Consider the following 13,720-nt stretch of genomic DNA (forward strand, 5'->3'; position numbering starts at 1 on the left):
ATTGAACTTCGAGTAGCTAAAAAGAAAGCTCTGGGTATCATTTGGCGATCTAGTACATTTTAATATGGTTCGTCTCTTGTTAAAAAGATAGCAGAAAACGGAAGAAAATTTAAAAAACGGGTAAGTTAGAACAAGTCAGTTATTTTGAACCCTGCGGTTGAGCAATTATGATGACATGTATCTTTCTACGGTAAGTGTACACGTTAAGTAAAGGAAAATTATCTAAAAACGGGGTGGTCTTCATCAATAAAGATTATCTGTGCTCCAAAAGCTGTTCTTCTGTACTGTATGCCCGGTTTTCAGCTTTCTCTTCGGAATGGGAACATGAGGGGTGGGAAGCTTTCATTGCACAGACCCTATACTCCTCGTATAGTAACATCTGTAAGGAGATAAATACTGTGCCACATACGTGCCTTTTCCTACCCTTATAATGTTAAAAACACCTGTTTTGTAATATAAGTGTACAGTATATGCGATGTGTATAGTGCAGCAACATCAGAACAAAAACCCTCTTCTTATCGTAGTTTGCTAAATGCTACAATTTTGTAGCAAAGGCTTTAGGCTTCACAGTATTGATGGAGTCAGAAAAATCTCGAATTCTGTGGCTAATTATCACAGAGTCTGCCGATTCTGTAAAGTTTCGTCTATTGATTTTACAGTTAAAAATGAGCGTCTTGGCTTTCTGGAAGAACACAGTGCTCCGTTTGTCATGTCATTGCAATTTGAGCCAATACACGAAAACGTGACGCACACAAATGCACCAATTATTTCAACAGACCTTCAACGCTAAGCAAGCACGAATACCTGTTTTTATCTCGCGTGAACTCAGCTAAACTGGAGTGGGTGTATTGCGAGACGAGACGATAAATTAAACTTTTGTTTTCTCTTATTTAAAATACTCTCTACTTCGCCAAGGTTTGAAGGCAAATCCGTGACAGCTACTGGCAAAGCTTTGTACAATTGATTTTTTTTTCTTCATTATGCTGTACCTTTCGTGCAAAGCTTCGCTCCAGCTAGAATATTTTTTTAAAAGCTGTTTCAGTCTTGTTTTTAACACCTGTTGATTATTTTCAGATATTGATAAAATCTTCCTAAATTGAAGGGTAACTAGTAACGTGCTGATATTTTTCCAAAACCATTACCGTGAAGATTGCATTATTTGCGAAAGAACCTCCGGAACCTCTGTTTTTATCCGCTGTAAATGCACACGGATGACGTGTGTTACATCTTTAAAACGTTTCATAAAGAGCTTTTCAAAACCCAGTAGAGATTTGACTTGAGAAACAGAAGTGGTTCAATACTGGCAAATCCTACCATAGAAATCTCTACATTGACGTTGTTTTGATCCTATGTAATTAGCCATTACAGCCACTACACTTATTACTTTACAATTAGCCTCACTGAAAGGAAAATATTTGTTTTCCACCATTAAAAAATAGTTTTGATCTATATATTGTTCTGTGTAGTTTCCTCTGTTTTATCAGATGGGAAGTCATTTTTATGTTGATATGCTGAATATTGCAGATCAGTAAAAGGTGCATGTTAAAAATGTCTTGCAAGTTGAGAGGCACATCCATAAAGAAACAGAGATATAGCCATTTCAATTCTGCTGAAAGTAAGAAGACAGCATTTCAGAATTTTCAAACCACATGCAGCTTTCTGACCTATACAAAAAAATAAATAAACCTTGCTTACCAACAAGTATTTTTTCTAAAAAATAAAAACCATAGAAGCCGCCTCTTTTATCAAACCCAGCAGCTTGTTTTTTACCCCTATACTCTTGTGTGACTGCATCTCTCCCCAAGAGATGGGCCCATCTGTTGCTCAAGCCTGGGCTACAGTATGGAGCTTTCAGATGGCTTTTTGACGTCTTTGATTTTCTTTTCTCTGCAATGGAAAAGCATCTCAGAATAAATAAGACTCCTGCAAAACAAAGGCTTGGAAAAAGACAGGAAAGAAAACGAATAGGCATGTGGACTATTGCACACATTTGTAATCATGAATACATGACAGTGAGGTCGATTTACTGTGTCTATAAGGCCACGTATTGTGAGAAAGGGTACTTCTGTCTCTTTTATCTCTAGTTTCCAAGTTGCAGTTTCCATAAGCAAAGTGATGCACTGGGATATTGAGAGTTAATAATGAAGAAGTTCAAGTACTTCTTCAGGGTGAATAACATGATTGCATGTCAGGCTACTTGTTTTTCCTGGAATGCTGGAACTTGTGTTGAACACGATTCCATAGGAGAAGTATTGGCTGATCATTATATTGTGGTTATGAAGCACAGCAATCTCTGATTTGTGGGCTAAGCAAGACACTATTTCAAGCCTTGCTTTTAACCAAAAGAACAAGTAAAGGTTTATTCCATGCTGAAAAGAAAAGAAAAGAGACACAATGTGTAGGCTGTGGAGCCTTGTACAGCTGAGGTTATCACAAGCGTTATGAAGCGCTTTGAGTGGAGTGTCCAGAAAAGCGCTATATAAGTGTAAGCAATTATTATTATTATTATTATTATTATTATTATTATTAATCACAAAGGCTTCATACCTGAAGAAGGCTCCACAGTCGGAACATGCTTCTTTTCACCTCTTTTCAGCAAGGAATAAACCTTGACTGTCACAGCTCCCTACTTGGTTTTAACCAGCTACTTAGTTTATTAGTTAAGTAAGGGATACAATCACAACTTTGATTCACAATGAATTTCATTCTTTCATTCTGCTACCATCACACTTTTTAAAATTATATTTAGATTTTTTTACAGAATTGAATCGAGGGCAGTGGAAACACTTAGAAATACTGGTTTAGTTGTTGAAAGTTTTCTTAATGAGTAGCTAACATTAGTCTAGGCACACTGTGTCTGTGTGCAGTGTTGCCTGTAATTATAGTTATATTAATATTAATAATTATAATTCCTATAATTATAGGAAGAGTAATGAAAGATTCTTAATGGTACTGAAATTTTAACATACTGTAGTACCATTCCCCACATTATATTGTCTTTAAAATGCAATGTGCAGTCATTTGGGTATATGTTAAACTATACCAATAGATGATATACTGTATTACATAATGCCATATTCCATTGTTTTGCCTTTCATACACAAGGAGTGTGTTTTTTTAAATCGGTAAGTAATGGCATAGCTTTTAAAGGTATTTCAAAATATTACTCATCCTCCTGCAATTAAAGCCCCCCTAGCTACAGCTTCACCTGTGCTGAAAGAGCTTTGTGGACATTGTTTTTCTCCTCTCTGGCCTTTCATTAAGAAGTTCTCGTCAGCAGTGGCAAAGATAAGCACACAAACACATGAATGTAAGACAAAAGTGTTTTTCAGGTATCATACAGGCAGAAAAGGCTCTAAGAAAACAATTTAACAGTAGCTCTGTTAATAATTGTATACCCTCATGGAGTACTGAAATCCATAAAGATAGCAGATGGGAATGAGGATTGTGATATAGACACAGATTTCTAATTAGCCAAAGTAAAATTCCAAAATGAAAAGGTGGAATTTCAGTGCCTTTCTTGACCTTCTTTCATGTAGCTACAATGTGACAGTTTTCACACTAGTGACTAGTGACCATTGGCTGGTGCACTATCCACTTGTGATCTACAAAAGTGTCAGGAAGATAATATTTTGTATTTGTCCAGCAATCACAACCTTGTTTTTGGTTTTTGTGTGCATTGAAAGTTTGCAATGAGATTGCATTCACAGGTGCACCTCCTTAATATATATATATATTAAAAAATAAGATTAAACAGACGTGCTATCTATGTTTGAGAACCCCAAGACTGGCAGTATGTGTCGTGAAATATTAGTTTTTTCAGTTGTATGTGTCTGGGAAGAGCTACACGTTAGAATGAAATAGGGGAATTAACCTAATTTAATGGATTGACAATGCACAACACAATATTTTACAGTTGATGGAAAATGAAAAATGTGACTCCTTCTGCTTAAACACAATTTTATTCTTGCACTGGGGTCTACTTAGACAAAGCACACAGTCTCAGTAATTGCTCTTCCCTTCACAAAGTATAATTGCCTATACGTTTTCATGCGTAGTATTATACCATAGTTATAGCAAGTGAATCATTATTATTAATACATTTTGAATCCTCATGTGGTGTAAGGTTATAGCAGGAGCTGACAGGGAATATTATTATTTTATTAGGATTATTTTTCATCAAAATAATTTTTCATCCTGAAGTGACATTATTGCTAATTAGAAAATTGTATCCCTTTTATAACATGTACAAAATAACATTTTTTTCCCTCTGTGATGGTTGTATGCTTTCTTAATGTTCAGACAGAAAAAAAGAACATTGCAATATAATTTATACCACAAAGTGCAATAACTGTTGGTGGATTAGATTTCATTGGAAAAAGATAAGTTTCTTTGGATAGTATTAGCATATGATATGCCAGTATAGATTAATAACTGATAGAGACACTGATTATTGTCTGTGCAACTAGAAAAATATTGTGCTGACGTTTTTTTCCAAAGTAACAAACATTTGTGGATGTGAAATATTAGGCTGGAACTGAAATTAACTGATTTTTAAAATATTATTGGCAGAGCAAACTGACATATTAACAGCAATCAGCATTTTTAATTGAAGAAGGAGCAAAGCTAATGGTCCTATAGTAGGACATAATACATAATTTTGGTACTGCATACCTGATGCATTTAAGGTTTAGAGGCATTGACAAATAAAATGTTATAATTGAACGTTTATTAGAACTGGAAATTTTATTTCTTAATCACTTAGTCACTTAGAAATACAGGTGTAATGCCTTATCTTGAAGTACTCTCTGGTTTTAATTGCTGAGATGGCATACTTTATTAGTATCAGACAGCTGATGAGTATAGCCTGCGGAGAACTTCCCAGCACCAGTCACAGAATCTGACAAACAGCAACAATGTTTCCATGACAATCGCTCACTCATTCCTGCTAATAAGAGCCAAGATCTCTTACCCATGACCTTTTCAATTTTCTGTTCTCTCTACAAGTAATGTACATGCTCAAGGGCTCAGTTAGTTCATTTTTTAAAAGCAGTTGAATTTTAATTGCACCTCTTTGTACCCACTGTATGTGTAGCTTTCAATGCCTAAAGACATTGCTTCAAATTAAGATTTTTATGATCAGATGCTTTTCTGGCTACTAGAATTGTATTGATTTCATGAGGACATCAATTCCTTTTGCACTTTATCATTTTTAAAATGCTTACTTTATTGGTTAAACAGCATGCAGTATCTGAATAGATACTGGTACCTGGTAATTCATTTTTTTCATTACCAATATGCTTTATACAACATTTAGAAGAATAAAACTGAGAAAACTTGTCTAGTGCTTTTATAATAAGTGGAAATACAGTAAGGTAAGTAAGATTTAGTTGATGAACTATAAATCCAAATTATTTTCTTTTAGCAGGAAGAATACATGATAAAATGAATAGGTGGCAAACAAATGGAAAAATTGTCAGAACTGCTTACAGTTGTTTTTTTTCATCTGGTTTACAACTAAAGGGGGTTTATAGGCAACCTTTAATGGTCAGTGAGTGGAGGTCTGGAAAGCATGTTAGCATCTCCTAATTAAGCAACTGATTAATCCATTAAATTAAATCATGCAGGTCCCAGCTGGAATGAAACCCAGAAAACATCATGGCTCTCCAGGGCTTGTGTTGCTAATCCCTGATTTAGAGCAGAAATACATGTTAAATAACCACATGAGTGTGCCTAGGAAGGAAAACCGGATGTTATTTATGTTGAATTCATTTATACCTGACGTTTATTTTTCAGAAATAATTATTTTAGCACAAAGGAACAAAAGACATGCAGGTATATTAAAATAAATTAAGAAAAATACGGTGAGGCAAGGCACAAAATAGTGGCCCAAAGAAACGTGTTTATTTGAAAAGTAAGATTTCAGGAGCTTTCTAATGGCAGAGGGTGTTTATTGACAGCACATTGCTATCAATATAGGTAGCAGAAATTGATTTTTACTGCTTTGAGTTGTTATTTTTATCCACTCATCCATTTTCTAACTGCCCTATACAAAACAGAGTTTTGCGGGACAGCAAAACAGCTGGCGCTAGCGGGACCTAACCTGGCAGGCAACGGGCCCAAGCCAGGGTGCACCCTGGGTGGGACGCCAGCCTATCGCAGGGCACGCGGACGCAAACATGCACACGCTGACACCAGGCCCAGTTTTCCCAGAAGCCAATTAACCTACCAGTATGTCTACCAGGACTGTGGGAGGAAACTGGAACTCCTAGAAGAAACCCATGTGAACACACAGACTCAACTCGACAGCTAGCAACCCAGGAATCGAACCCATAATGGTAACCACTGCACCACCATGCCACCTGTTATTATTTATCTCCCAGATAAAAATGGAAGTAAGATGAAAAGGCAGCAAGAAAAAACAATTCAAAGTCATTAACAAAAATACCTTTACTACTTTACTGTGTCAAGAATGTCCTCTAAATGAATATTCACTTGTATATTCCCTTGTAAACCAACTTTAAAATACATAATGTCAACAATATATTAAAGCTCTTTCTTTAACCTGGTCTTGGCATTAAACAGAACAGGATTAGAAATGTGCATTGATATACTGTTGTGTGCACTGTATAGTATTTGTATGGATACTAAAGGATCAGTAATTTGGGATTAGTGAAAAAAATAATGAAGGAAGACATACATTCAGACATACAATTCCTACATACATACATTGTATACATACAATTCCTCTCATTTGAACTTGAACTTGAACTTGAACTTTATTGCCATATGTAACCGGTACTGGTACAATGGAATTCTTACTTACAGAAAGTCTCTCGATTATAACACAAGTGTAAAAAACAAAACAAAGTGCAAACAGTGCATCAAGACAATGTACAAACAAACAATAGACAATGTGCATTTTGTTGTAATGGCTGTAGGATTAGCCAAAACATATAAACAGATATCCTTCCTACTCTGTGGTATACAGTATGAACTAGATGCCAAAGAAGAAAATATTTTAAAGAAACTTACCAGTTATTTTGCCAATAGCTGCAAGACTGCAATATATATGCATACTTCTTAACAGACGGATATGACTGATTAAATAACACTTCATATTCAATACTCTGCCAAATGAGAGGAAATAAAAAAATTAGGCTCACTCCCCCACACATAGAAGCACACACTGTATGAAATGTAACAGTAATCAAGTGCTTAAGAGCGTCACTCATTAAACAAAGTCTTTAGCTTATGGAATAGAATCATTTTCATGAAGAAGTAAATTGGTATATTTCGTATGTCCTTGTTAGTGTGTTGCAGGTGTAATATTTCAATTAGATGAAGTAGTAAAGAGACATAGGGAAGACAAGGCACAAAAGGTAAGCTTGGACTCAGATGTGCCCATATACAGTAATCCTGCTAATGACTCTGCATCATTAAGGCCAGGAAGGATACCTCATGTGAAAATGGTACATTTTCATCAAGGATGATTCAGAAGAAATAGCAGTTTTTAATTTTTCTGCTGCAATTTAGGAGCATGAAATGAAAAACAATGCAGAGTATACTGTATGCTTTGCTCTATAATGTTATTCAACATTAAACATTTTGTAAATGTTGCGAGAAAAGATATTCGTCCGGTGTTCCATAGGAATAGGCGTAAAGTGGAAAAGACTTAATGAACCTTTAATTGCTTTAATTTCTATTAAGCATATATAATCTTTTATGCAACTAGTCTGGAGGGGCTGAATAGCTTAATGACCTTCAGGAATTTGAAATTGTTGCCAGCTCTTCATGCTGAATACCTTCCATTGCAGTGACACATCCATGAATAAGTGCAAATGCTGTTAGAAGCACTGCTCCCTGTCTGGGCAGCAGAACCAACAACCTGTCATATCCAACATATCCAATAGATCTGGATCTGCCTTTAAACAAATGGATCTTTTCCATGTCCCAGAAAACAAATACAGGGCAGGCGTTCCACTGCTGTTTCTGATGTTTCACACTCTGGCTTCTACGGTATGTGCTGTTGTTTGTATGGAAACTGACGGATCAGAAAAGTTAAAAAGAAAATAGAATATTTATTTTCTCTTTGGGTTAAACAAATGATTTGTTTTCTCCCATTTGTTACCTTAATTTACAAAGACTTGTGGTACTCTATTCTGTAATCTAAAATGCTATTGTAGATTTCTGCTGATATTCAGGAAGTGAAATTCTCAGGCATATTTAAACCCTGATTGTACAGTAATGAAGATCTACCAAATTTGAGAGTGCTAGCAAATGTATTTTCATATAAACTTACAGAACTGGTTAAAGTCATCTGTCCCCTGTTGTGATTTTCTCCCCTCCTCAGTCTCCTTACTGAAATCTTCCAATCTCTGTTGTTTTAACAGTGTTTTTCTATACAAACTGAAGTGCATTGATCTGTGTTGTTTTACTATTTCTGTGTCTATTATTTCACAAGCTTATCTGGCAATTATTTATTAGGAACCTTGCTGATAGCTCTTTCACAAACTTTGGAAGCAAATCTTGTTGAAACCCTTGGAAATATTAGTGCTACCATCTGAATTATTGCCCTCTGGTTCAGGGAGTGTAAGGGGGCTTAAGAATGGACATTTTCCACTGGTGCAATGGACCTTCAGCAGATCTTCAGGAATAACTGCATTAAAGACCACTGTCATCATATGGCCCTTGTCAGTGAAAGTGCCAATTTAAACAAAGAGGTGAGTGCCCACAGAGGAAGCAAACACCCCCATCACACTTCACAAATAATCTTGTGCTTGCTAAAAACAGCAGAGGCCAACAAAGACTTGAGAGCTGCTTTCAAGGGATGGCCTTGATCTTAATATCAGTATTCCATTAACTAGGTTATTGTCAGATATTGGCAAATGCAATCACATCTCATCCGGAGAAGTAACTCTTATCTCAAGTGTTTGTATACATTTACAGAACACAAGCAGTATACATTTTAGAACACAAATTACCAGTGGGTACTGCACTGCAGTACAGAGCGGGAAGCTTTTATTACTTTCCCCTTTGTTAGCTTTAAATAAAAGAAGTGGAGAAACTGCATAGCATCATTGTGAGGCTTTGACTGTGTGTTATTCATTTCCTGTACCCATACTTTTTCTGTTTTGGCATGATACTATTTTTATTTCTTTTGACGTGCATGTGCCACTATGAGCATTCTGCAGAATTGATCAAATATCTTACACATTTTGTGGAATGTCTTCTCTTCTGAGATGAGTTTTATCAGGGTTCTGTTAAAGAGCTAATGGTAGATGGTTCTGCAATTACTATCCCAGCTGCAACACCTGTGCTAAATGGACATGCAGAAATGTCAGCACCAAAAAGAGACTGTTTTATACCCTTCATTTTCTGGCAGTTAATGGTTCGTCTTAAAATACTGCAATTTATTTTTACAGCCAGATGGGGTTGGTCTACTGTATATCTAGCTAGAGTCATCATTTGCAGATCTCTGGAGCTTCAAAGCAAGAAAGAGCTGAGGCATCTACTGAGTTGTATTGGGTCTGAGATCAGTGGAATTGTCTGGATAACCTTGGGTAAATAAGTTTTTGGTCATCAATATTTCAGGAACACAGTTTAAAAAGGACATAGGAACGGACAGGAAGGCACAAGAAGGGATGAAAAGACAGTGCCACGAGGGAGCTCCTTGTCCAGATCATCCATAAAGATTCTAGTTAAGTATTCGAACCTTGTTAAGAGCGTTGTTAGGAAGCTCCGATTTCCTGTTCAGAGAATTCCTATTTTGAAAACGGTCTCTCCTGATTAGTAAATGCATTTTTACAATAGGGAAATAGGTTTCACGTTCACTTGGTAACATCTAGATTTATAGAGAGATTTAACTGTACAGAAGGTCATATTCTGTTTGGTTTAGAAGGCATGTTTTGAGGCTTTTTTTAGATTGTTAGGCATTATATAGGATTTGAATACTTGATAGAAGTCTGTGTTTTTTTGTTTTGGCTGGTCAGGCCTTGCTAGTATATAGAGTAACTTGTGTGCTGTATTTTCTGTGCTGTGTGTTCAAAGTTAAAGATCTCAGGTGCCTCTGTTATTACTAGCTGCTCTGGTATATTCTTGGAATAATCTTTAGAATTTGGAGGTTAGTATTTTTTTGTTTTTGATTATTCTGATCAGTCTATTTTCTTTAATTCTCTGTTTTCCTAACCACTTATGTGTAACAATATTTCATAAAGGATATGATGACAGTGCGATAGTTAACACTGTCATCTCTCAGCTCCAGTGTCCTGGGTTTGATTCTGACCTTTGGTACTTCTCTGTGGTTGTGTTTTTTTCTCCAGGTGTTCTGGTTTTCTTACACTTCCCAAGGATATGGAAGATGTTTATTCAAATCTACCTGGTTCATTCCTAGTTAAATTAGTTTTTTGTTTACTTTTTCCATATAGTGCCATGTGTTTTGTACAAAAAAATATATCCTTTGTCCAGTTCACACATGAAGTCCTCAATCTCCTCCTCATGAATCACTGGAGAGGTCTAGTCAGCCAGGGTCTCAGAGGGAGTGTCTCAGGTAATTGAAGAAATTGGCCCTATGAACGTCAATGCCATTGTCACAAGCTCTGAGCTGGTAAAGAACATGTGTGGAGGTAAAAAGTCATGCTTTACCTAATGCTGGTTGTGATCAATCAGTAAAAGAGAGCTGAGCATTGGGTTCCCCCGAGACATGTCCAAATATCAGGTCTCCAGGTTTAAACAGGGCAGCACAGTGGGGAGTGAACTGGCTGCCCATATTTAATATCTGCATTTGGATTCACATTGGCAGTATTCTACCTGCAGAACAATACAAGCTGTCCTTTGTCTGAGTTGTTTTAAAAAGCGAGTAGTAGGGGTTCCAAAAAGTACAGTGTTACATGTAAACAGGTATTACTACAAGTGTTGACGTGTTCTGTTCCAGAATGTCCTCTAGCATTCAGTAGAGAAGAAGTTTAACCTTCACAAAGTCACAAAGCTCACTCATGGCTATTGTACAGACTCTGTTCTCATAACCCTGATGCATCAGAAGGGCCAGATGGAAGCTGGCATCACCAAAGTCAGAGCAGCAAATATACAATTCGGAATTATAAGTCATGAAGAGTGAATCATTGGCAACACAATGTTAATTTTGTCCTAAAGAAATGAAGCCTTTACTGTAACAGTGTATGTCAGGGAGGCACGTTTGAAGGAGGAAGGATGGCTTTCTCAACACAAAACATAGAGGGCTCCCTTATATAACTCTAGGCACCGACAGCACTTCATACTGTATGTTCATTTTATGTCATTTCTGTCTATTATGTTTTTCCAGCTGGTTTTGTGTAGTCAACATTTCACAATCTCAGCTTTAAAACAAGAGAAATGTTTGACTTTTAGATGCATTTTGCCATCGGGTACATATATAGAATGTGCATTGCCTTTCAGTGACATTTTGTCTTCCTTTAACTTATAGTTTTGAAGTATTTAAGGACTTTCAGTCACATGCAATACTTTTCTAATGGGAAACTGGCAGTACATCAAAGCATATAACTACAGAAACTAACTGGCAAGCTGAGGTAACAGGGTGAGTTGTTTGTTTAAATGTTTCCTAGGCAACCTCAAACATTTTCTAATTTCACCCCACAGAGAAATTACACTTCAGGTACTTTTCTTCATCCCATGGGTGCTAGCACTGAATAATATTTGAAGCAGTTAATTGCAGTTAGCTACTTATGTGGTCTTAAGAATTAAATAGTTAAATCGATCAGAAATTTATTTTTAAATAGTTGTAAAGATGGAAATAGCAATAACACCCTCTGTTTAAATTGTTTTGCACTGTTTCATCAGATCTGAAGTGTCATTATCATGGAACACAAATTATAGAGTAAATATAACACTCAAGAATGAAAAAAACAAGCAGGATTACAGGGTGTATAAAATACATTGTTCACATCTGGCTATGAAGAATGGCATAGATGATGCTATGAATATACTGTATGCAAAAATGGTGTCTGCCTGTATGTAGTCATTCATTTTTGTAGAGATTTCTCATTAATGCATTACAGATCTGCTTCATTGGACATGTTTGTGTATATGTAATTTTCATTGAATGACAATTTATGAAGTGTTGTGCTAAATTAAAATATCTTGCTTTAATACAGGGATCCCAATCTGGTGAGCAGAGGCAAGTAAGGTTAGGAATATGGAATAACATCCCTGATTAAAGCTCCGTGTGCTGTACAGTGCTTAAAGCAGACCAAAGAACAGAACTTCAATGTAAAAGCATATTAAACATATCTGTTATGGTGAATCATGATCCAAATTTGGGACATCATGACAGAGCTAAGCAAACATTATATGAACAGCGTAAAAATGTTATCCATAGTAGAATTGCTGAAGGTGTAAAGCAACAGCTTTGTCATCAAAATACTATATCTGGCTCAGTAAACGTCTGCTTTTGATTTAATAATATTCAGGAACATTTTAGTGGAATTGTCTATTTCAAGTCTGTGCCAAAGTGGTTCTTTTAAGAGCGTTTAAGATGAAAATGACAAAAATAATTATTTCATACAAAACGGAGACAATTTTCGTGTAGGATTTTATGTATGGCAAAAAGGAATTGATGCTTTAGTTCAACCTCGTTAAAACAATTTTGAGATTTCTCAAGACATGTAAGTCTTCCTCCCAAACATTCAATTTAAACTCCATTTTTGGAAAATATTCTCGTTCTCGTGCACTAGAGCATAAGGGTTACTAACAAAGCCGAGTCCTTTCATCTTATCTTATCCAAATAGAATACCTGCAAAACATGTAATCAAATCTAGTCAGATTTTATTTAAATTCAGAGAAGAAATTTGCAGTCAATATCAAATTCATTTTGTTTGCATCCATCAGTGACCACTGACTCTGCAGGATGAAAGTACAGTAAATTTCAAACTCTCAAATCACAAGGAGGTTCTGATGGACCAAAACCAAACTTGGTCAAGTTCAATGTCTTTAAGTTAAAAAAGCAAAAACTTTTCACAGTTTTAATACAGAACTCACTTCAGCATTGATGTTAATACAGCTCTTTCTCAGCTAATTACACAGCACATCAGAAGGAGTGCAGAGATATGAAAAGGAGTTGTCATTTTTTGTATTCTGTGTAATGCTTCTAGGGATAAAGGTTTGTTCCATATTGTTTGTAGAAGAAGAAATAATGGAATATAATAGATTTATTTAAAATTACAAAGACATTTTTTCAAATCAAGATATATAAAGGTCCATTGTTTTCTACTAAAATAATAGACGCCCTAGAAACTGAGAAAGTTGATAAAGAAATAATTAATTGAAGTAATTAAGGATCGTGGTGCCTCAGGCAGGCCTACTGAATTCTGCTTTTGAATTTGAAACAAAGGAGATCTTTAATGTGCCAGTTTATGAAAGCTCTAATGCTGATGGTGTCATAATTGTCTTTTACTGCAAAGTTGTTGTCTTCTTAACTTTTATGGAAAGTATTTTAAATTGAAGATCCTGGCTGTAGCTCTTCTTGAAGGACCTCAATAATGCAGTTGTTTTAAGACTTTTTAAATAACTAACATCTTTAGACCTGGGGTTAGAGTATTAAACAGGTATAATTATCTTATGTGTTTAAAGCATGAGGAAAACTGTCAATTAAAGATTCCTAGAAATCCAGGACTAAAACGTTCAGTTTTTAAATAAATAGTGGGATTCTGAAGAGCAAGAGGTGCTT

General features: G+C 35.8%; 1 protein-coding gene across 2 annotated transcripts in view; it reads left to right on the forward strand.

Moving 5' to 3' along the window:
- Window positions 1-13,720, forward strand: part of LOC148652784 (5-hydroxytryptamine receptor 3A-like) — a 26,998-nt gene continuing 13,278 nt past the window's right edge. Inside the window, exons 1-2 of one of the 2 annotated variants that reach the window (XM_088599963.1) lie at window positions 7,942-8,019; window positions 8,588-8,723. The gene's annotated coding sequence lies outside the window, so the exon portion shown is untranslated. Of the gene's footprint in view, window positions 121-7,941; window positions 8,020-8,587; window positions 8,724-13,720 lie in introns of those variants that run through there. The other variant, XM_088599962.1, reaches the window with a different exon arrangement.

Source organism: Lepisosteus platostomus, chromosome 11 (genome assembly GCF_059453375.1).
Source record: "Lepisosteus platostomus isolate fLepPlt1 chromosome 11, fLepPlt1.hap1, whole genome shotgun sequence".
Taxonomy (NCBI): Eukaryota; Metazoa; Chordata; class Actinopteri; order Semionotiformes; family Lepisosteidae; genus Lepisosteus; species Lepisosteus platostomus.